We start from the raw sequence: 24,776 nt of genomic DNA, 5'->3' as shown, positions 1-24,776 counted from the left end.
TCTATCTATCTATCTATCTATCTATCTATCTATCTATCTATCTATCTATCTATCTCTATATCTCTATATCTATATAGACACAGATAGATATATACATACATAAATTTTTCCCTCAAACTACCCTAATACTGACAAAGGTCTTATGAGTTACAAATATCATCTTTCCATGCAAGAATATAAACAGTTCAACTTTAATAAGTCTTTTATGATTTCTCTTTCCTGTTTACCTCTTCATGATTCCCTTGAGTCTTGTATTTGAAAGTCAAATTTTCTATTCACCTCTGGTCTTTTCATCAAAAATGCTTGAAAGTCCTATATTTCACTGAATGTACATTTTTCCCCCTGAAGTAATGCTCAGTTTTGCTGGGTAGGTGACTCTTGGTTGTAATCCTATTCTCCTTTGCCTTCTGGAATATCATATACCAAGCCCTCCAGTCCCTTGATGTAGAAAATGCTAAATCCTGTTATCCTGATTGTGTTTCCATAATACTTTAATTGTTTCTTTCTGGCTGCTTGCAATATTTTCTCCTGGTCCTGGGAACTCTGGAATTTGGCTGCAATATTCTTATTTTTCCTTTGGGGATCTCTTTCAGGAGGTGATTGGTGGATTCTTTTTTTTTTAATTTATTTTGATGTATCAACAATGATTTCCATGAAATTTTGAGTTTAAAATTTTTCTCCTCCTTCCTCCCCAAGACAGCACACAATGTGACATAGGCTATATATATATATGTATACACACATTCATATTAAACATATTTTCATATTAGTGAAGTTGTAAGTAAGAATTAGAAAAAATAGAAGGAACCACTTGAAACAGTAAACAAAACTTGACAGAAGAAAAAAATAGCAAATAGTATGTTTCGATCTGCATTCAAACTCCATAGTTCTTTCTTTGGATGTGGATTGCATTTTCCATTATGAGGCTTCTGGAGATGTCTTAGATCCTTGTATTGATGGGAAGGGTTAAGCTTATCAATATTAGTCATTGCTCAATCTGGCTGTTATTGTGTACAACGTTCTCTTGGTTCTGCTCATTTCAGACCATACAAGTCTTTCCAGCTTTTCCTGAAGTCAGACTGTTCAATATATCTTATAGCACAATAGTATTCCATTACATTCATATACCACAACTTGCTCAGCCATTCCCCAATTGATGGGCATAATCTCATAATCTCAATTTCCAATTCTTTGCCACCACAAAAAGAGCTGCTTTTAATATTTTTGTACATGTGGGTCCTTTTCCCATTTGTATGATCTCTTTGGGATATAGCTTTAGAAGTGCTACTTCTGGGTCAAAGGGTATGCACATTTTTATAGCCCTTTTGGCATAGTAACAAATTGCTCTCCAAAATGGTTGGATCATTTCATAACTCCACCAACAATGCATTAATGTTCCAATTTTCCCACATCTTCTCCAACATTTATCATTTTCTTGTTTTCTCATCTTGGTTAATCTGGTAGGTGTGATGTGGTACCTCAGAGCTGTTTTGATTTGCATTTCTCTAATCAATAGTGATTTAGAGAATTTTTTCTTATGCCTATAGATGGCTTTAATTTCTTCATCTGAGAAGTGCCTGTTCATATCCTTTGACCATTTATCAATTGGGAAATGACTTGTATTCTTACAAATATGACTTAATTCTCTATATATTTTAGAAATGAAGCCCTTATCAGAGAGACTGGTTGTAAAAATTATTTCCCAATTTTCTACCTTCCTTCTAATCTTGGTTGCATTGGCTTTGTTTGTGCAAAAATTTTTCAATTTAATGTAATCAGGGTTATCCATTTTGCTTTTCTTAATGTTTTCTATCTCCTGTTTGGTCATAAATTCTTCTGTTTTCCATAAATCTGATAAGTAAACTATTCCTTGCTCCCCCAGTTTGCTTACAGTATCAGCCTTTATATCTAAATCATGAACCCATTTTGACTTTATTTTGGTATATGGTGTGAGATTTTGATCAATGCCTAGTTTCTGCCATACGCTTTTCCAGTTTTCCCAGAAGTTTTTGTCGAAGAGTGTGTTCTTATCCCAGAAGCTGGGGTCTTTGGGTTTATCAAATAATAGATTACTATAGTCATTGACTACAGTGTCTTGCATACATCACCTATTCCACTGATCTACCACTCTATTTCTTAACCAGTACCAAGCAGTATTGATGATTGCTGCTTTATTATACAATTTAAGATCTGGAATGGCTAGGCCACCTTCCACTGTATTGCTTTTCATTAGTTCCCTTGATATTTTGGACCTTTTGTTCTTCCAAATGAATCTTGTTATTATTTTTTGTAACTCTACAAAATAATTTTTTGGTAGTTTGATTGGCATGGCACTGAATAAGTAAATTAGCATAGGTAGAATTGTTATTTTTATTATATTAGCTCAGCTTACCCATGAGCAACTGATGTTTTTCCAATTATTTAGATCTGACTTTATTTGTGTGAAAAGTGTTTTGTAATTGTGTTCATAGAGTTCCTGGGTTTGTTTCAGTAGTTAGACTCCTAAATATTTTATAATATCTACAGTAACTTTAAATGGAATTTCTCTTTCTATCTCTTGCTGATGGGCTTTGTTGGTAATATATAGAAATGCAGATGATTTACATGAGTTTATTTTATAGCCTGCAACTTTGCTAAACTTGTTTGTTATTTCAAGAGCTCTTTACTTGATTCTCTAGGATGCTCTAAGTATATCAGCATGTCATCTGCAAAGAGTGATAGTTTTGTTTCTTCTTTGCCTATTCTAATACCTTCAACTTATTTTTCTTTTCTTATTGCTAAAGCTAACTTTTCCAGTACGATATTGAACAACAGTGGTGATAATGGACACCCTTGTTTCACCCCTGATCTTATTGGAAATGCTTCTAGCTTGTCCCCATTACATATGATGCTTGCTGAAGGTTTTAGGTAGATGATATTTATTATTTTAAGGAAGACTCCATTTATTCCTATGCTCTCCAGTGTTTTTAATAGGAATGAGTGTTGTATTTTGTCAAAAGCTTTTTGTGCATCTATTGAGATGATCATGTGGTTTCTGTTAGTTTTGTTGTTGATATGATCAATTATGCTGATAGTTTTCCTAATATTGAACCAGCCCTGCATTCTTGGAATAAATCCTACCTGGTCAGAGGGTATTATTCTTTTGATAAGCTGCTGCAATCTATTTGCTAATATTTTATTAAAAATTTGTGCATCTATATTCATTAGGGAAATTGGTCTATAATTTTCTTTCTCTGTTTTGATTCTTCCTGGTTTAGGTATCAGCACCATATTTGTATCATAAAGAGAATTTGGTAAGACTCCTTCTTCACCTATTTTCCCAAATAGTCTATATAGTATTGGAATTAATTGTTCTTTAAATGTTTGATAAAATTCCCATGTAAATCCATCTAGCCCTGGAGATTTTTTCCTAGGGAGTTCAGCAATGGCTTGTTTAATTTCTTTTTCTGAGATGGTGTTATTTAAGTATTTTACTTCCTTTTCTGTTAATCTGGGCAATTCATATTTTTGTAAATATGTATCCATTTCACTAAGATTGTCAATTTATTGGCACACAGTTGGGAAAAATAGTTCTTATTGTTTTAATCTCCTCTCCCTTGGTGGTAGATTCACCCTTTTCATTCTTGACACTAGTAATTTGGTTTTCTTCTTTCTTTTTTTTTTAATTAAATTAACCAAAGGTTTATCTATTTAATTTTTTTTTATAAAACCAGCTCTTAGTTTTATTTATTAGTTCAACAGTTTTCTTAATTTCAATTTTCTTAAATTTTCCTTTGGTTTTCAATATTTTTAATTTGGTGTTTAATTGAGGATTTTTCATTTGTTCTTTTTCTAGTTTTTTTTTTAGTTGTATATTCAATTCATTGACCTCCTCTTTTTCTATTTTATTTATGTAAGCATTTAGAAATATAAAACTTCCCCTAAGAACTGCTTTTGCTGCATCTCATAAGTTTTGGTATGTTGTCTCATTATTGTCGTTCTCTTGAATGAAGGTATTGATCGTTTCTGTGATTTGTTGTTTGACCCAATCATTTTTTTTTAGGATTAGATAATTTAGTTTCCAATTATTTTTAGTCTATCTTTCCATGGCCTTTTGCTACATATAATTTTTATTGCATCATGATCTGAAAAGGATGCATTTAATATTTCTGCCTTTCTGCATTGGATTATGAGATTTTTATGCCCTAGTACATGGTCAATTTTTGTGTATGTGCCATGTACCACCGAGAGAAAGTATATTCCTTTCTATTTCCATTCAGTTTTCTCCAGAGATTTATCATACCCAACTTTTCTAATGTTTTATTCACCTCCTTAACTTCTTTCTTGTATATTTTGTGGTTAGATTTATCTAGTTCAGAGAGGAAGAGGTTGAGGCCCTCCACTAGTATAGTTTTGCTGTCTATTTCTTTCTGTAACTCCCTGACCTTCTCCTCTAAGAATTTGGATGCTATACCACTTGGTGCATATATGTTTAGTAATGATATTACTTCACTGTCTATGGTGCCTTTTAGCAGGATGTAGTTTCCTTCCTTATCTCTTTTGATAAGATCTGTTTTTGATTTTGCTTTGTCTGAGATCAGGATTGCTACCCCCATTTTGTTGTAGGAGGTGATTGGTGGATTCTTTCTATGGCTATTTTTGCCCACTGTCTCTAGCACCTCAGGGCAGTTTTCCTTGATGATTTCCTGAAAGATACTGTCCAAGCTCTTTTTTTCATCTTGATTTTCAGGTAGGTCAATGATTTTTAAATTGTCTCACCTGGATCGATTTTCCAGGTCAGTTGTTTTACCAATGATGTATTTTACATTTTCATCTATTTTTTCATTTTTTTTTTGTTTCTGTTTGACTCATTCTTGCTCTCTCATAGAGTCATTAGCTTCCATTTGCTCAATTCTAATTTTTAACAAATTGTTTTCTTCTATTAGATTTTGTACCTCCTTCTCCATTTGGCCAATTGTATTTTTTAGGGATTTGTTTTCTTCAGTGCAATTTTTTTTTCCAGTTGGGCAACTGTATATTTTAAGGATTCTTCTACCTCTCTCATTTGACTTTTAAAATCCTTCTTGAGCTCTTCTAAGAAGGCTTTTTGGACTTCAGACCAGTTCTTATTCCCTTTTGAGGTTCCAAATGTGGATTTGTTGACAATGTTGTCCTCTTCAGAATTTCTGCCTTGATCTTCACTGTTTTCACAATATGAATCTATGGTATGTGTCTTTTTGCTCACGATGTTTAATTTTTCCCTGGCCTTTAAATAGATTGAGCTCTCCTGCAGGGGAGCTGAGGACACTGACCCAAGCTTCTTGTGTTGGAAGCTTTGGGCCTGATCACTGGCTTTGTGTGCTGGGGCCTCCGATGTTGGCAATTGGAGGCTGTAGCATTGTGGCAACTTATCTGGTGTTGGGCTGAAATCAGCAAGGCTGGAACTCTGAGGCAACTCTAGGTTGCCTGCTTTTCCTTTCCTTTTGCTTTCTTCAATTTCTTTCAGATGGATGTTGCAATGTGTTTATCCACCCGGGGCCCTTTGTAGTGCTACTTCCCTTATTTTTGCTGAGGCACTGGGAGACCAGGTTGCTGTAGAATGCCAAGGCACCTGGTGGTTTTCTGAGCTGTTTTCCACAAGTTCCCCCACACTCACTGAGGCTCTGAGACATCCAGGTGTTGGTGTTTGCCTGCTCCACCACCTAGGTTTCAGGATCTCCTCCTGGTATGCTAAAGTGGGGCTTTCAGCTAGCTTGCTAGGACACCTCCCATTCCATACTGCTCCTGTTCCCCCAGGGCAAGAGGGGCCTTTCCTGTTAATCTCTCAAGCTACCTAGGCCACTGGACTGCTGCTCCCCATCTTTCTTTTGGTTCAGATGTTCCAGGGTTTTTCATGGGATGATGTTTTCTGGGCTTTCAGAGTTGATAGGGGAGAGTGAGAGAGACTACCTTTTTACTCTCCCATCTTGGCTCCCAGAAGCAGAAGTCAGCAGTGGATTCTTTCCATTTCTTGTTCTAGAATATCAGGGCAATTTTCCTTGATAATTTCTTGAAAGAGGATGTCTAGGCTCTTTTTTTTTTTCGTGGCTTTCAATAGTCCAATAATTTTTAAACTATTGCTCCTGGATCTATTTTCTAGGTCAGTTGTTTTTCCAATGAGATATTTCACATTGTCTTCTATTTTTTCATTCTTTTTACAATGTCTTGATTTCTCATAAAGTCACTAGCTTCCATTTGCTCCATTTTAATTTTTAAGCAGTTATTTTCTTCAGTGAACTTTTGGATTTCCTTTTCCATTTGGCCAATTCTGCTTTTTTAAGGCATTCTTCTCCTCATTGGCTTTTTGGACCTCTTTTGTCATTTGGGTTAGGCTATTTTTAAGGTGTTATTTTCTTCAGTATTTTTTGGGGTCTCCTTTAGCAAGCTGTTGACTTGTTTTTCATGATTTTCTTGCATCACTCTCATTTCTCTTCACAGTTTTTCCTCTATTTCTCTTAATCCTTTTTGAGCTCTTCCACAGCCTGGGACTGATTCATATTCTTCTTGGAGGCTTTGGATGCGGTAGCTTTGACTTTGTTGTCTTCTGCAGGTTGTATGTTTTGATCTTCTTTGTTTCTTTGTTACCAAAGAATGATTCTATGGTCTGACTTTTTTTTTTGTGCCTTTGTTTGCTCATGATCCCAGCCAATTACTCGAGTTATAAACTCTTTGTTAACGTAGAGGTCTGCTTAAAATGTGGAGAATGTACTGTCCCAAGCTTCAGGGGTTTTGTGCAGCTGTTTTCAGAGATACTTCTAGGAACCTGTAAGTTTTCAGTTCTCCCAAGGTGGTATGATCAAGGGTGAGGTGTTTACTCCTTTCCTGGCCTTTTCTCTGCTTTATGAGTGACCACAAGCACTCTTTTCTGCCTTGGAACTGTGAAGAGGATTCCCTCTCCCCCGCCACTACAAACCACTATGCCAGAGATCCGTCTTGCCCCAAGATTACCACCCAGAACTGTGACCCAGATCCAAGCACAGGCAGAGCAAGAGAATACTACCTTAGCACCAGCAAAAGATACCTGCAATCCCCCTCTGATCAGCCACTTGATTCCCCCTCAGTCTGTGGGCCAGAAGCTCTGGAAGTAGCCACAGACCCTGGGCTGCAGCCAGAGCTGGGTCTGGGACCCCACTTCTGTCTCACAGCTGTCACAGACTTTTCCTAGTGACCTTCTAAGTTGTCTTTGGTGTTTGTGGGTTGAGAAGTCTGGAAACCACCACAGCTGCCCACAATTCAGTCCTCTGAGGCCTGCTCCAGGTTCGCTGAGGCCAGTTTTGCCTGCTTGCCCATGCTGAACTGCACTCCTCTCCCTGCCCGGCATGATGTACCTTTCTTATCAACTATCTAGGTTATCTTGGGCTGGAAATTTTTTTTCATTCTGTCCTTTTGTGGGTTCTGCTGCTCTAGAATTTGTTCAGAGCCATATTTTTACAAGTATTTGGAGGTGTTTGGGGTAGTGCGCAAGCAAGTCACTGTTTTTACTCTGCTATCTTGGCTCTGTCCCCAAGAAAATAATTCTTAAAAGAATTAGAATTGTTCTTCTAAATTAAAAGACTGAAGAGCTTCAAATATGATATTCTGGAGGGCAAAGGAACTAGAATTACAATCATAAATCACCTATTCAGTAGAACTGAGTATAATACTTTGGGTGTAAAATGGATATTTAATAAAATAGAGGACTTTCAAGCATTCCTGATGAAAAGACCAAAGCTGAATAGAAAATTCAGCCTTCCAATACAAAACTCAAGAGAAGCATAAAAAGGTAAACAGGAAAGAGAAGTCATAAAGAATTCAATAAGGTTAAACTGTTTTCCTTACTGCATGGGAAGATGATACTTGTAACTCCAAAGAACTTTATCATTACTTGGGCAGTTAGAAGTATACATAGAAAGAGGGAATGTATACGAGTTGACTATGATGGGATGATATCTAAAATAATCAAATTAAGGAGTGAAACAAAAGTGTACTGGGAAAAGGGCAAATGGAGAAGTAAAATGAGATAAATGATTTCACAAAATTGAGTCATAAAATGCTTTAACAGTGGAGGGGAAGATGGCGACTAACAGAAAATGCTTGAACCTTATCCCCAATTGATGTTTCCAATTTTGCCACCACAGACAGAGCTGTTATAAATATTTTTGTACATATAGATCATTTGCCTTTTTCTCTGATAATTTTTTGGGATACAGATCTAATAGTGGTATTGCTAAGTCTTATACCTTATTTCCATTTGGACATAGCTCCAAATTTTTCTCTGGAATGGTTGGTTCAGTTCACAATTCCACCAATGACTGTCCATCAGTGTCCCAATTTTTCTACTTCCTCTGAAATATTTGTAATTTTCCTTTTCTGTCATTAGAGTCAATCTGATAGCTGTGTGGTGGTATTTAAGAGTTTTTTTAAAAAATATATGCTCTAAAGCACTATTCTTCTAATTAATAGTGCTTTAGAGCATATTTTTAAAATGATTATAGATAGTTTTGATTTTTTTCTTCTGAAAATTTACTATACCATTTGACCATTTATCAACTCATCTCATACATCTGACTCAGTTTTCTACATTTTGGAGAAATGAGGCCTTTATCAGAGAAACTGATTTTCCTCCAGTTCCCTACTTTTCTTCAATCTTGGCTGCATAGGTTTTGTTTATGCACAACATTTTTTTTTTAAATTTCATGTAATCAAAATTATCCGTTTTACTTCCTGGGATCCTCTCTGTCTCTTGTTTTGTCATAAAATCTTCCCTTATCCATAGATCTGACAGGAACATTTCTCCATGCTCCATTACTTAGCTTATGATATCACCCTTTATGTATAAATCATTTATTCATTTTGACCTTATATGTATGTTCTGCAAAATGCTTTACACGGTTCCCAGCAAGTTTTATCAAATGATGATTTGTTATACCAGGAACTGGAATCTTTAGATTTATCAAACAAAAGATCGCTATGGTCATTTACTACTGTGTATTGTATACCTAATCTATTCCACTTATCTACCACTCTATTTCATAGCCAGTACCAGACTGTTTTCTTGATTACCACTTTGAAATCTGGTACAACTAGGTCAAAATCTTTCCATTTTTACCCCATTGATTCCCTTGATAATATTCACCTTTTGTTTTTCCCACTAAATGTTATTTTTATTTCCAGATCTAGACTATAAATTTTGGTACTTTGGCATGACACTTAATAAGTAAATTAATTTAGGTATAATTGTAATTTTTATTATTTTGGCTAGACCTGTACCCAAGTAATTTCTATTTCTTCAATTGTCTAAATCTAGCTTTATTTGTGTAAAAAATATTTTTGTAGCTGTGTTCATATAATTCCTGGGTTTGTCTTTGCAGGTAGACTCCCAAGTATTTTATTTTGTCTATAGTCATTTTTCTCTGATCTATTGCTGCTGGATTTTGTTGGTAATATATAAAAATGCTGATGATTTATGTGGGTTTATTTTATATCCTGCAACTTTGTTAAGGTTGTTAATTATTTGAAGTAGCTTTTAGTTGATTCTCTAATATTCTCTAAGTATACCATCATATCATCTGCAAAGAGTAATACTTTTGTTTTCTCATGGCCTATTTTTATTCCTTTAATTTATTTTTCTTGTCATTTCGTTAGCTAGCATTTCTAGTACAATACTGAATAATAGTGGTGATAATGAGCATCCTTGCTTCCCCTCTGATCTTATTGGGAAGATTTCTAGCTTATCCTCATTCCAGATAATACTTGCTAATGGTTTTAGGTAAATACTACTGATCATTTTAAAGAAAGTTCCATTTTTCCCCAAGGCTTTCAATTGTTTTTAATAGTAATGTGTGCTGTATTTTGTCAAAAAAAAATTTCCCCTGCACCTTTGAGATAATCATAATAATTTTGTTGTTTTTGTTATTGATATGGTCAATTATGCTGATAGTTTTCCTAATATTGAACCACCCCTGCATTGCTGATATAAATCTAACCTACTCATAGTATATGATATTTGTGATATATTGCTGTAATCTCTTTGCTAGTATTTTATTTAATATTTTTGGATCAATATTCATTAAGGAATTTGGCCTATAGTTTTCTTTCTCAGTTTTTGCTCTTCTTGGTTTAGGTGTTAGCCACACATTTTTGTCCTAAAAGGTATCTACTGGATTCATTCTTTGATTATCTCCCCACATAAATTACATGGTAATGAAATTAATTGTTCTTTCAATGTTCGTTTCGATTCATTTGTTAAACCTTCTGGTCCTGGGAATTTTTTTTTTCCTTAGGGAGCTTACTTACAGCTTCTTTAATTTCTTTTTCTAAGATAGAGTTATTTAAGTATTCTATTTCCTCTACTTTTAATTTGGGAAATTTATATTTTTACAAATATTCCATTTCACTTACATTGTCTTATTTATTGGCATATAATTGGTCAAAATCGTTCCTAATAATTGTTTTAATTTCATCTTCTTTGGTGGTATATTTACCCTTTTCTTTTTGATACTAGTAATTTTCTTTTCTTTCTTTTTTAAAAAATCAAATTAACCAATGTTTATCTATTTTCTTTTTGTCATAAAACCACATTCTATGTTTATATATAATTTCAATTTTTTAATTTGAATTTTATTAATCTCTCCTTTGATTTTCAGGATTTCCATTTTGATGTTTGGGATTTTTAATTTGTTCTTTTTCTAAGTTTAAAAAAATCATGCCCAATTCATTGATCCTCTCTTCCTCTATTTTATTGATGTAAATGTTTAGAGATATAAATTTTCCTCTAAGTACGGCTTTGGCTACATCCCACAAATTTTGGAATGCTGTCTCATCATTTTCTCTTTAATGAAATTATTGATTGTTACTATGACTTGTTCTTTTATCCACTTATTATTTAGTCTTAGATTAGTTAGTTTCCAATTAATTTTGAATCTGTGTTTCCATAGCCCTTTATTAAGTGTATTTTTTTTACTGCATATGATCTGAAAAGGATATTTCTGATTTTCTTCACTTTTGTTATGTTTTTATGTCCTAATACATGATTAATTTCTGCGAAGATGCCATGTAGAGCTGAGAAAAAAAAAGTATAATCCTTTCTATTGCCAATCAATTTTTTCCACAGGTCTATAATATCTAACTTTTTAAAAACTCTATTCATTTCCTTAATTTCATTCTTATATGCTTACATTTATCTAAAGGTTAGATTTATCTAGTTCTGAGAAGAAAAAGCTGATGTCTCCTACATGTATAGTTTTACTTTCTATTTCCTCTCATAATTCATTTAACTTTTTATTTAGAAATTTGGATGCTATGCCATTTATTACATATATGTTTAGTATTAATACTACTTCACTGTCTATGGCACCTTTTAGCAAAATGTAGCTTCTCTGCTTATCTCTTTAATTAGATCTATTTTTATTTTCTGGTTATCTGAGATCAAGATTACTATCCTTCCCTTCTTTTTTTTTTTACCTCAGCTGAAGCATAATAGATCCTGCTCCAGCTCCTTACTTTTACTTTGTGTGTGACTCTGTTTCAAATGTGTTCCCTGTAAACAACATATTGTTGGATTCTGGTTTCTAGTCCATTCTGCTATCCCCTTCTGTTTTATGGGTGAATGCATTCCATTCACATTTATAGTTATGATTACTGTGTATTTCCCTCTATCCTATTTTCCCCCATTTATCCTTGTCTGTCCATATCTCTCTCTTCTCTGTCTCTCTGTCTCTCTCTGTCTCTCTGTCTCTGTCTGTCTTTCCCCTGTCCCTTTTCAAAAGTCTGTTTTGCTTTTGATCATTACCACACTTCATTCACCCTCCTTTCTATGAACATCCCCCTTCTCTTATCCCGTTCCCCTCCTACTTCCCTGTAGAATGCATTTTATACCCCATTGACTAAACTATTCCCTCTTAGAAGCAATTCTGATCAAAATGATGTTCGAGCATTGCCTTTCATCCCCCACATGTTCCCCTTCACTGTAAAAGTTCTTCCTTGTGTGCCTCTTTTATGTGAGATAGTGTTTCCCATTCTTCCTCTCCCTCTCCCCATCTCCCAGTACATCCCTCTTTCTTTTCCCTACATTTTTTTTGTGGAGATCAATTCACCATAATCAACTCAGAATGAGATCATATATCTATGAAGACTCATTCTAACTGCCCTAATAATGGTAAAGTTCTTAGCAGTTACAAGTACATTTTTCCCCATATATAAACGTAAGCAGTTTAGCTTTAAGAACCTTATGGTGTTTCTTTTATGTTTACATTTTTGTGCTTATCTTAAGTCTTGTGTTTGAATGTCAAATTTTCTATTCAGCACTGGTCTTTTCATCAAGAATGTTTGAACATCCTCTATTTCATTGAATGTCAATTCCTCCGCCCTGCATCTCATGCCCATCCCCTGAAGGAACATAAGTAGTTTTGCTACATAGGTTATTCTTGGTTGTAATCCTAGCTCCTTTAACTACTGAAATATATTCCAAACCTTTTGCCTTTTTTAAAAAAAAATGGAAGCGATTAAATCTTCTGTGATCCTGATTGCGGCTTCATGATATTTGACTGTTTGCAATATTGTCTCCTTGAATTGAGATCTCCAGCATTTGGCTATAATATTCCTGAGAATTTTCATTTTGAGATCTCTTTCATGACATCATTGGTGGATTCTTTCCACTTCTATTTTACCCTTTGGTTCTAGGATATCTGTACAGTTTTCCTTGATAATTTCCTGAAATATGATGTCTAGGTTTGTTTCTTTTTATTTCAATCTTGGCTTTCAGGTAATCCAATAATTTTTCAATTATCTCTCTTCAATCTATTTTCCAGGTCAGTTGTTTTTTTTCTAATGAAATATTTCACATTTCCTTCTATTTTTTTCATTTTTTGACTTTGATTATTTCTTGATGTCTTATTGAATCACTAGCTTTGACTTGTCCATTTCTTATTTTTAAGTAATTATCTTTGTCTGTGAGGATTTGTAGTTCTTTTTCCATTTGTCCAATTCAGACTTTTAGAAATTTCTTTCTTAAAGTAAATTTTTGTACCTCTTTTTCCATTTGGCAAATTATTTTTAAGGCATTATTTTTTTCAGTATTTTTGTACCTCTTTTACCAAGCTGCTAATTTTCTTTTCATAATGTTCTTCCTTTTATCTTATTTTTTTGTTTTCCTTTACCACTTTTATTTGATTTTAGAATATTTTTTTTATTTCTCCCAGGAATTTTTGTTTAGCTTGTGTCCAATTGACATTTTTTTCTTTGGGGCTTTGCTTGCATCTTTTTCTGAGTTTGTGTCTTGATCTTCCTTGTCACATAGCAGCTTTTTGTGGTCAAGTTTTGTTGTTGTTGTTGCTGCTGTTTGATTATTTTCCCAACCAACTTCTTGACTTTTTTATGTTAAAGTTAGGCTGAGCTCCCCAGGTAGTGTCCCAAGCTTCTGTTTTTTCTGTTTTTTCTTTTTTTTTTTTCTGCTGCTGCTTTCAGAGCTAGTTCTGTGGGTCTGTTGGTTTTCAGTGCCTCCAAGGTGGTATTATCCAAGGAGAGGTGTGGCCACTGGTCTTGGCCTGTGCTGTGGTCTTTACCTAGGAAAGATCCTTGTTCCCCTGCAGCCACAGGCCCCAGCACTCTTCTTGGTCCTGGAACTGTGACAAGGGCCTCTGGTCCCCTGAGGCTGCAAGCACTAGTGCTCCTCTTTGCCCATGTACTGCCACCTAGAACCATGACCTAGAACTGCATATAGTTAGTGAAACAAAGATCCTGTACCCACTGACAGCAAAGGGTCCCTTGTAATCTTTCTGACCAGTTGTCCAACCCCATTATCATCTCTTGGCTGAGAGCTCTTAAAGGTGTTGCTGCCACTGTTGCAGCTGCTTCCAAGGCTACTGCTGCTGTTGCAATATGTATGCTACACTCTGGGTCATCCTCCACCCTGGAGTCACAAACCTGCTGATCTAAGTTGTCTTGGGTTGGAAAAATGTCTCATTCAAACTTTTCATTGGTTCTGTCACTCCAGGATTTGATTTGAGATGTTATTTTAAAATTGTTTGGAGAGGAATGTTGGGTGAATTCAGCTGAGTTGCTGTATGTATTTTGCCTTCTTTTGGCTCTCTGACTTCAATTTTAATACTTTAAACCATTGTGCCATACTTCCCATTCCTTGTTCATTAGTTTGAAAATAAATAATAGGAACATTGGTTTAGATTTTGAAGGGACAGTAGAGAGAATATGATGCAACCTCATTTTATATATGAGGAAACTGAGTCCTAGGGAGGCTAAATGACCTTTTCAAGGTTACACATCACATTAATGAAAGACCCATGATTAAAATTGAGGTCATCCAATTCCACATCCAGAACTGTCCTGAAATTTCTTCCTACTAAATACATCCAGGTTAAGATTTTGCAAACTTTTGTCATACTACCATACTGATCCAATTTCTGTCTAGTCATAGCAAAAAAAAAAAATAATTTAAGTTTGTTTTTTTTTTTACTGAAACACTGTATGATGGAAACAATGCTGGATTTTGAGTCAGACACCCTGTTACTTATGTCATGATAAGTATATCTGTGAAGCATAAGTAAGCAACTGTAAAATAGCTATAATATGGTTGAAAGTGTAACTTAATTTTTTACAACTCAAAAAAAGAAAGGCACATTAAATCACCATCAAAAATAGAAAATACTATTCCAATTCTCTAGTTTCTTTCTCCAATGAGTAGTGATTAAGTGATATTGCAAAGGTGGATATGAAAATCAATGCCAAACAAAATAAATTACTCTTTGCAGCCACCAGCCCCCGGTTTACCACATAGTGCAGGGGAACTCCCTAGTCCCAGAGGTAGCCATTCAACTTTTGGACAGCTCTAAACACAGGAAGATTTTTCTTATATTGTCCCCCTGTAACATTCATCTATTAGTACTAGCTCTGTCTTCTGGGGCCAAGCAGAATAAGTTTTCTAGAGGACATTCCTTCAAATATGTGTAGTCTGCAATGATGGCCACCCCTCTCTCCCCACCAAATCTTCTCTTCTTTCATCTAAACATTTGCAACCTATTCTTCTATCACAGTTTCCAGTTCACCTCTTATCCTTGTTGCCCTCCTTTGGATGCATTTCCATTTCATCAATTTATTTTCTAAAGTGTGAGACCAGAACTGAGCCCAGCACTCTAGAAAGAATCTTATTGGGCAGCATACAGCAGGTTGAACACCTCCCTGAATTGACCGCTGAACCTATCTCAGTGTGTCAAAGACATTGAAGACACTGAATACTACAAACATTTATCTTCCTGAGCATTTCCATTGTCTTGGCAATTTCCTTCACCTTCTGAAATCCTGCCAACCCAGATGTGATCTTTTAGCAGCCCTCACAAAATCTTCCCATGAATAGGTCCAATTTTTATAGCTTCACAGGAGTTCATTAGCCTATTCACATGTTCACTTGCATGACTCTGTGCTACAGTCCTCATTTCACTTAATGGGTCACCATTTTGTTCCTGATGTCTGATTATTTTGTCAGTTGTATAGATTAAGTGCCGCAGATAGAAGGCAGCTTCCTACTGGAGATTTTTTTTTCCCTCAAACCTATGCCATTTAAATTTACTTTTTGAAGAGCTGTCTGCACCTACAATATGTTCTTTCACATCCCATGTCGTATCTGGTTACTCAGGGCAAAACATGTTAATGTTTAGTTGTTTGGGGATTAGGGAAATAATACATTATATGATCACCTGTTAGACAGAACAGCCAAGTCTGATGTACTATTTTTTCTCTCCTCTTTTGAAAACCAGATAATATGAAGGCATTTCAAGATGAAGGCCTTTATTTTTGAGGAACAAAAACAGAAGGATGCTGTAATATCGTGTGTGAGAGCTACATTTACCCTGAGGCATTTATCAAAAAATGCACTTTATTTCTGATTACATCACTTTGACAGCTGGGATGGGAAAACGAACACACTGGGATGTTGTCAGGAACTATCACTGGCTTCTTCTGATATCTATCAGATTACGTTTTTCTTCTGCTGACCAGAAAACTCATCTGGTTCAATTCCATCTGAATGTCAATAACAAAAAAAAAATTAAAAAAAAAGCTAAGGCTTCATGACAAAAAAAAAGAAAAAGAAAAAAGAAAGAAAAATCAAAGCACTAGACCTTCTTATTTCTTTCTATGTACTTGCCTAAAGACACACAGTTCTGTTTGATGTACACACACAATTTAATATGACTTTCTGCAAAGATGTACTGTTCAGAATGAGAAAACCCTTCACTTGAAAAAAAAAGGTTCATTATCCTCCCTTTATTCTGCCTGCAACTTTTTTAGAGAGAAGACATTTTTGTCAAATATACAAACAACAGTGATCACTTTTTGGTTAAAATGGAAATCTACAAAGGTGTCATTTAATTTGCCTTTGTGTTGCAGTACCAGGATACAAAGAACTAAGAGCTTCTGCTTATACAATTTCCCAAATAAGTGATTATATAACATTTTAAAAGAATCAATATAATCATCCAACATTAATGTTCCATCTCTATTCCTTGTGCTGATATGTAAGGTGTCACAAAGTTCTTGAATGCTAGGCCAGCAGAGAATTATCTCTGGTAGATCCCAACAAGATATAAAGGCTTTGGTACAATGGCTGGGAATTGCAAAGTAGCAACTTTAGGATTTTGATTTGGAATTGATTGATTTCCCATTAATCAGAAATATCCCAAAGTAGAAGAGGCTGCTTCAATTAGGTAATGTCTCCCCTCTCCTTACTTCCTCCAAGAAAAGTAGGGTTATCACTTGTTAGCTCTGTTTCAGAAGTGATTCTTTGGGGGAAATGGGTTGGATTAGATGGCTGAAATCCCTTGCAGTTTTGAAAGTCTGTGATTTTAAGCACTGTGACAAAATATATGTTTTCCATTCTATGATCTCCTAAGCTACACACACAGAGTCTACTTAACAGGTGCAAAAATGCTTTTGGCTACTGTGACCCATGAAGCTGCCTAGTGAGGGATAGTATGGTTCAATTTACATTGGTAGATGCTGGTAGTACTCACACCAGTGAAGGCATAGGCCTTTTGAAATACTGAAGAAGTAAATACAAGACCATTCATCATCTCTAATAATGAGCTTCCAAGGTGTTAAATGATGAATATCTCTATTTTGGAGATGAAGACACGAATCACCACTAAGGAATCAGCCCAAGCTGTCTTATAGATCTGTAATTCATTTCAGACTCAAAATGTCCAAGAAGCCATTATATTTATCCATAAATCCACACCTCTTTGGAACTTCCTTATCTCTATTGAGAGCACCACTATCCTTCTAAGAACCTAGGGTTATAACATCAGAGTCCTTTTCAAATCCTTCCTGAGTTTCCCTCACTCAACATGTTAAATCATCTGCCAAGTTTTGTTTGCATTTGTCCCTTTCTCTCCATATACATGACCACTATTCTTCTTCATGGCATCATCATTTCTCAGGTAGTTGATCGTCAACAGCCTCTTATTTCCTCTCCCAACCGCAAGTCTCCCTTTTCTCCAATGAATCCTCCACACAGATGCCAAAGTGGGAGGATGTTCTTAAATTGCCACTCTGAGCTTGTCATTCTCTACCCAATAAATGCCAGTACTTCTAGGATCAAAAACAAGTTCTGTTGGCATTTAAACTCCTTCATAATCTGGCTCCATCTTTCTTTTCTAGTCCTATTATATGCCACTTTCCTTCACACTATGTTCCAACCAAATCAATTTTCCTGTTGTTCCTGACAACATTCCATCCCCTACCTCTGTTTTTGAATAGGGTCTCTCCCATGCTTGAAATGCCTTGTTTTCCCTCTTCACATATGCCTCAGAATTCTGAGCTTTGAGAAGAAAGCTCAGCTTAAGGGCCACCTCCTACATGAGGCTACTCTTGACCATCACTGCTATGTTAATATCCCTCTCCAAAACAAACAAACATACTAAAAAATCTTTGTATTTATTCTCTATAGGCAGCTCTTTAAAAAGTCATATATGCCAAATAAATGGCCCTCTACATTGATAGAGGAAGTTCCTCACTTGGAGTGGCTTACAACAATGACATCATAGGCCTGATTCAAAAGGCTAGTTCACATACATATCTATAGCGATATCCACATCTTATTCTCTGTCTCTATCTCTAACTCTATTTTACATGTAACTAGTGACTGCTGAAGCACAGTATCTGTGAATGTGCATTGTATATGTATATGTATATGTATACGTATATGTATAAGTTTATGTATGTGTATATATAAGTATCAACACAAAAACCAAACATGCTAAGGTCTGTGTTTGGCACTCATCCAAAATGTCATACCACTCTAACACATGTAATAATGCAGTCTTTACATGCACTTTTGAGCATATGAAGAGTGTGAAAATGGTTTCTGTATCCTAACCATGTAGTGAAGAAATGAACTTTTGACTGGTTGCTGAGTTGGAGCAGAGTATGTTAAAAAGTCACTTACGTGACTGATGTGGGCCTCTTGCATTCTCCTCCCTGGCTGTGTTTGGTTGTAGAGGCAAGTAATGCTAAAAGCCTTTCTATGTGGGGGGCCTTGGACCTTTGCTTCCCCATCCAGGATACTGCCTTTTGGCCTGAGTGACTGCCTTGCTATTGTTTCTGACTCTTGTGTCTATTCTTATCCAATTGTACATAAAGGAGTTCCACAGATGGAAATGTCTTTCTGAGCTTCAAAAGGCTGGCATGGCACATCATCAAAATGTCCATGCCAGAGTTCGTAGCCAGCCAGCCAAGACTGGTCCACCAGCCTTGTAATGGGTTAAGCACTGATGTCAGGATGTTAAATGCTAGAAGCAAAGGAGTGACTGTACACTGAGTTTGCTGAATTTGGAAGTGAATTTGGTAGGATGAATATTAATAGCAGCTACATCCTGAATAGTGCAAATACATGAATCCCAAAATTTGAACTGCACATTTCCATTGGGCTGGAAGGAATTACCAAATTTTACATAATTGTAACTCCAAATAATATGAATTCAAATACATGAGACCACATCATGGGATTCACCATTTTTATTAATTGGAACCTAGCTATTTTAACCCATTCTCCCTGCCCAGAGGACAAGGTGATATAAAGGAAAGTACTCCCCTACACATACAAACACACCAGATTTGGGGAAGTAATGTTTCTATTCCAGTTTTTGCTATATCTTCTCATTAAATATTTCTTTATAAAAGCTACCTGGTGCTTTTGGTTAAAATGATACTGGTACACAAATCACTGTTGATTGATATTGGGGAGTGTTCACCAGAAGAGGTGTTTGAGATAATAGCATTATAGAGAATCATTGCAACTTCTCAAGAGTAGCTCTAGAACCCTGCAGGGGAATTATAGATAATCTTGCTAGGGAACCAACTTATCTACGAGAGTTGCAGTTTGATAAGAATCTCCTGAGCTTAAATTGGCTACATGATATATACATATATGCTTTCTCCAGTACAATGAAAGCTACTTGACAGCAGAGGCTAATTTATTTTTCTCTATATATCCCAATATCTAGCATAGGGACTGGCACGTTGTTGTCATACATTTCAGTTCTGTCCAACTCTTCTTGACCCTGTTTAGGGCTTTCTTGGCAAAGATCCTGGAGTGGTTTGCCATTTCATTCTCCAGCTCATTTTACAGATGAAGAAACTGAGGCAAACATGGTTAAGTGACTTGCCTAGAGTCACACAGCTATTAAGTGTCTGAAGCTGCATGGCGCATAGTAGGTACTTAATAAATGCTAATTGATGGCTCAATAATAATTTTCATTATATTGTGACTAATTGATTGAGTCTTAATAATGGAAGATTCCTTTTGGTTCTATAATACTACAGCTTATTTTTATAAGCTTTTTAAAAAAATTTAGCTGTAGCTTAGATGAGCACTTTTTTAATATTAAGAAGAGATGCCAGGGCATACAACCCAGCAGGGCCTGAAAGTGATTAGACCCAAGTGAAGCTCCATTAGGAAACAAAAATGTGTTAGAATGGCATGACATTTTGAATGAGTGCCGAACACAGACTCTGGCGTGTTTGGCTTTGTGCTTGTAGTTTTTCCCTTGATATTTAAACCTTTTTTCTCCTTAGAAGAAAATGTGCTTTCCTGAGACAACTAATAGGATGCTTCACAGGTCACATGCTATTTTCAGTACTAAAGAAGAGAAGAATATATAATGGATGGAAGGAACGAACATCAATTCTGCATTTCCTGGATTTTGTAAGCCCAGGTCAAAATATTACCTCTGATTTTACTTTTCAGTTGTTATTTAGTTTCCTTTCCTTTTTTCTCTTTGGTTATTTTGTGGGTTCTCTCCATCAATCATTCTTGATGCATGTGTCCACAATCGAGATGTAAATGGACTGCCTAAGGCAATCTTTCTAATGTTTGTAATGTGTGGACCTGGTTTTGGGGGGGACTCACCTCTACTTCAAATGTATGTGCCTAATTCAGGTACATGAACCAGAATACTTCTAGACCTGAGAGTCACTTGTTAAAATATCCTAGAAATAAGAGTGAAGATGATTTCATGAGAAGGTTGTCAGTCACCTACCCTACTTCTTTAAGTGCCTCTCCAAAATGGATAATTTTCTTTCTTTCTCATCTTAGACCCTTGTGTCTAGAATAACTGAAGAATTGTTCAAGGTGATTTTGAGTCATTTGTGGAGTTACTTATACCATACATTGGCTCCCATTTCCCTTAGTTGTTGGTTCCCCATCCATTCCAATCCCATTACTGGAATTTGTATTTACTCTGTGTGTGTGTGTGTGTGTGTGTGTGATTTTTACCCAAGTAGGATAAAAATGAAGGCCTCATTGAAGGCAGACCATTTCATTTTTTTTTTTGTCTTACCATCCCCAGCATCTGGTAGAGTTCCTGGTACACACTAAGCATTTAAAAATACTTGGTGATGGATTGATTGGTTGTTAGCTATCTTGAATTTACTGAATTTTGAGCAACATTAAATTCATGTTGTCAGTCTAACTGTTGTCATTCTAAAGTACACAGAATGAAGGAGAGTGAGTAATAGCTTTGAATTCTCTTAGAAAATCACACATGCACTGAAGTCCTCTCATTGAGATTTGCAAAAAAACTGCAGGTTCCTGAAGGTTGTGCCAGTTGAGGGCAAATCCTGACTGGTTGTACTGAGCTAAAAAGTTTTTGAGTACAAGAACTATATGTTCTTTGATTAAGAAACAACTCAGCTAAGTTTGTAGAGACTTATCACCAGATTGACCACAGGGTAATGGGTTTCAGCCCCATCAAAGATCTTAGAATAAGTCATAGAGAAAATGTCTTCTGCAATGGTGGCCTGAAATGATGAAATCATTGGTAATTGACTTGGCTCTATTAAAAGTAAAAACTTCACTCACTCACTATTCAAAGATGATATATCAAAGATGTTAAATGGAAGTTATTTTCTCTATTTTAAAGACAAGGAAATGCAGAGGTTCAGAAAGGTTGTCTAAGGTGACATAGTTAATCGATGAGAGAGCTAAGATTAGAATCTCAGGTATATTGACTTCAAGCCCACTACTACTTCCAGTACACTACACTTGACCTTATGGCTAAGATATTGACACATAGATATTGGCACTTCTCATGGCATAGATGTTGCCATACATAATTTAGAACATGTGTATATTAAAAAAATAGTATCTTTATCACTTTCAATTTTGTTTCAAGTTTGCATACTATGTTCCACATGCGTTATGTGCCAAGGATACAACTACAAAGAATATAACAATCCTCACTCTCAAGGAGCTAATGTTATAACTGGGAAGAGAAGTGTATATTTATATATATAGATATGCTGGATATATCTGTATATGTGTGTGTGTATATATACATATGTATGCACACATGCATATACATCTATACAGATGTTTGTGATATATATGTATAGCTCTCTATATAACTATATGCATTTATATAGATTGCATAGATATCTATATGTACATATTTATATTATATATGCATATCTAATGTTCTATATTTTTATTTCTACCTATAGATATATCATATCTACATATAGCTACATTTGTACATATATAAAGACACTTCTTGCATATCTATATAGAAAGAGAAAAGATAGATATGTACACAGAATGAATATAAAGAGAATCATTATAAAAATTCAAAATATATAAATGTAAGATGGGGAGAAGATCACTAGATGGGATAAGGAAAACTGCTAGTATTTGAGCTGCATCTTAAAGGAAGAGAGAAATTCTAAATGGCAAAAGTAAAGAGAAACAACATTCCAGACATGTGGAAAGGCCACATGTGAAAAGATACAGAGATGGAGACTAGAGCACCATGAATTAAGAATACAGAGGGCAGTTTGATGCAATATCTTAGAGTACAGGGCAAGGAGTAGTATACAATGAAGTTGGTAAGATATATTGAGACTGATTATGATGGGCTTTTAAAGCTAAAGCAAGGCACTTATATTTTATCTCAGAAGCAATAGAGAACCTCTGGAGTTTATTGAGTAGGAGACTTATATGGTTAGGTTGCTGTTTAAGGACAATCCCTTAGGCAGCAGTGTGGAGTATATGTTGGTATGAGAAGAGACATGAGGCAGAGAATAGTTAAGGATAGTACCAAAGTTACAAATCTGGAAGACTAGAATAAGAGTAGTACCTGCAACAGAAATACAGAAGTTTGGAAAAGGTGTGAATTTAGAGGAAAAGAAAATTAATTGGAACCTTAGTTTGAGACTGCATATTTTCTTTAAGATAATCTGAAAAGTCTAATTGACAATTAATGATATGGGACTGAGGCTCAAGGGAGATACTGAGACTGGTATTTTAGAGCTTCCAGTCAATTGTATACAGATGATAATTAAAACCATGTGGACAGATAAGAGTGCAAAGAAAAAAAAAGAGAAAAAGGGAAAAAGAAAAAGAGAAAAAGGTTTAGGACAGAGCTTTTGGCAACAACCACCATAATTTAGTGTGAAATAAACAATGAGCTAGGAAAGGAGACTGAGAAGAAGGTAAGCAGGAGGGGGTAACTCTATATTGGAGAGAAAAACCAGGAGGAAAGAGTGTTCAACAAGTTCCAATGTATCAGAAAGGTCAAGAAGGAAGAAAAATGTAAAAAGACTTAGATATGGCAATTAAGAGATCATTGATAACTAATTTGTATAAAAGATCCTTTATATATAGTTTCTTGACAGACTCACAGCTATTTCATATATATATGAATATAAATACATACACACACACACACACACACACACATATAAATTTGTAGCTGAAAGGGACCTTAGAGGACACCTACTCTAACTGTTAGGGATAGCTAGGTGGTGCAGTGGATAGAATGTTGGGCCTGGAGTCAGGAAGACTTAAGTTTAAATTCAGTCTCAGATCATTACTAGCTGTGTGACCTTGGGCAAGTCACTTAACTCAGTTTGCCTCAGTTTCTTCATCTGTAAATTGAGCTGGAGAAGGAAATGGCAAACCACCACAATATCTTTGCCATGAAAACCGCAAATGGGGTCATGAAGAATTGGGACATGGCTGAAAAGACTGAACAAATCCAATCCTTTTATTTTATTAATAAGGAAACCAAGGCTAAGGCAGCTAAGTAGTTTATGGTTGAAAGTTGAGAGTCAAACCTAGGTTCTCAGACTCCAAATCAAGTGATCTTTTTCATTGCATTATGCTTCTTCTTTGGTTAATTCACAACAAATCAAATTGTTTGATTTTGAGCAATGCTTACAAGGTGTATAATCTTGGGCAAGTCAATTAACCTTCTCTGTCTCAGTTTCCAGCACAACAGGGAGCTACTTGCTGAGCAAGCTGTTACCAATAGTCTATAAAATAAGGATAATAGTAACACCTAGATTAGAGGTTTGTTGTGAGTATTAAATGAGAAACTTTGTAAAGTACTATGTAAATCTTAAAGCTTTAGATAAATCTTAGCTATCATCATGACCATCTCAAAACTCTTGATAATTAAGTATTGAAATGTTAATGTATAATAGGATTGCCATGCTGTCACATCTGAGGAACACATACTATTCCTCTTAGTAAATATAAAATATCACATATGTATGGAAAGCATGTCAGTTAAAAACATCTTAGGGCTCTGGTCTTTATTTCAACTAGATGTACATGAGCAGATGTTTATTTCAACACTTTGTGAGTAGAGCCCTTACAGTGTATTTGCCTGAAACATAAAAGGATAGCACATGAGATGACTAAGAGAGTGAACAATGAAATATACAGTCTTATCAGAGTTGCTGCAGAAATAATGCCAGGCAAGGAGAGTTTATGAAAAGAATGAATAGCAGTGATACTTGCTGATGCATAAGTTGGGCTTCCTTTCAATTCCCCTTTGAAGGCTCACTGCTTTCATAAAACCCTTCTGGAGCCATGATATAGCAGTGGCCTTGATCACTACTATTCTCAGGGCATAACAGTACAAGAGAGAGAGATTGTAGATGTTGTGCAGCTTTAAGATTCTATGATTCTGGAAACATCAAGGTGATGATTTCTCAACGGATGAGAGCTACACTTTCAGCAAGCCTATATAGAAAGCACAATAGAGGGCTACTTGCTGAGCAAAATGAAGGAGCAAGCTGTTCGCATAATAGGTAAGCAGGCAAGAATGAGTGCGAGAAGTGCCATAATTTCTAGCTCATGGTGGTCACCCAACTGTGTGGATCTTAGGATGTCCGATCCCTTTGCCCAGTCTTTGTCCCAAGAAGTTTGGCTACGTCATAACCACATATACATATACATATACATATACATATACATATACATATACATA

The sequence above is a fragment of the Vombatus ursinus genome, unplaced genomic scaffold, assembly GCF_900497805.2.
Source record: "Vombatus ursinus unplaced genomic scaffold, bare-nosed wombat genome assembly UNPS02014830.1, whole genome shotgun sequence".
Classification (NCBI taxonomy): Eukaryota; Metazoa; Chordata; class Mammalia; order Diprotodontia; family Vombatidae; genus Vombatus; species Vombatus ursinus.
The sequence above is the reverse complement of the archived record's forward strand: the minus strand, read 5'-3'. Positions refer to the sequence as shown.